General features: G+C 52.5%; 2 non-coding genes across 2 annotated transcripts; both read right to left on the bottom strand.

Annotated features, from left to right (window-relative positions):
- Window positions 1–246: 246 nt before the first annotated feature.
- LOC123179324 (5S ribosomal RNA) lies at window positions 247–365 on the bottom strand. The gene has a single exon (XR_006490281.1). It is a non-coding gene; the product is annotated as a 5S ribosomal RNA (ribosomal RNA).
- A 297-nt stretch (window positions 366–662) lies between these two features.
- On the bottom strand, window positions 663–781 carry LOC123179322 (5S ribosomal RNA). Its single transcript, XR_006490280.1, has one exon. It is a non-coding gene; the product is annotated as a 5S ribosomal RNA (ribosomal RNA).
- Window positions 782–894: the final 113 nt, after the last annotated feature.

The raw sequence follows: 894 nt of genomic DNA, 5'->3' as shown, positions 1-894 counted from the left end.
ACAAAGACGATTGCACATTGCTTTGGCCGCTCCCTCTCAACTACGGAGACGAGTTTAACGCGGTTTCCACCCCTCCCTCTCAACCGCACCAGTGCACGCTTGCCGCGCCACAACACCGACGCTGGGCCCGTGAATCGTGAGCACCCAGCTATGACTTACCGCACTCGTGCAAAATAATAAAACACGGTAAATATATTACTTACACGTGCGTTTTGTTTTGCAAGCGGCGCGAAAAAAATTAAAAAGGGAATGCAACACGAGGACTTCCCAGGAGGTCACCCATCCTAGTACTACTCTCGCCCAAGCACGCTTAACTTCGGAGTTCTGATGGGATCCGATGCTTTAGTGCTGGTATGATCGCATCCGACATGTTACCCCGGTCTTCGTCCCTTATCCTTGCCCCTCCCTGCTCCACTACAAAGACGATTGCACATTGCTTTGGCCGCTCCCTCCCAACTACGGAGACGAGTTTAACGCGGTTTCCACCCCTCCCTCTCAACCGCACCAGTGCACGCTTGCCGCGCCACAACGCCGACGCTGGGCCCGTGAATCGTGAGCACCCAGCTATGACTTACCGCACTCGTGCAAAATAATAAAACACGGTAAATATATTACTTACACGTGCGTTTTGTTTTGCAAGCGGCGCGAAAAAAATTAAAAAGGGAATGCAACACGAGGACTTCCCAGGAGGTCACCCATCCTAGTACTACTCTCGCCCAAGCACGCTTAACTTCGGAGTTCTGATGGGATCCGGTGCTTTAGTGCTGGTATGATCGCATCCGACATGTTACCCCGGTCTTCGTCCCTTATCCTTGCCCCTCCCAGCTCCACTACAAAGACGATTGCACATTGCTTTGGCCGCTCCCTCTCAACTACGGAGACGAGTTTAACGCG

This window comes from Triticum aestivum, unplaced genomic scaffold (genome assembly GCF_018294505.1).
Source record: "Triticum aestivum cultivar Chinese Spring unplaced genomic scaffold, IWGSC CS RefSeq v2.1 scaffold152182, whole genome shotgun sequence".
NCBI classification, from domain to species: domain Eukaryota; kingdom Viridiplantae; phylum Streptophyta; class Magnoliopsida; order Poales; family Poaceae; genus Triticum; species Triticum aestivum.
The sequence above is the reverse complement of the archived record's forward strand: the minus strand, read 5'-3'. Positions and strand labels throughout refer to the sequence as shown.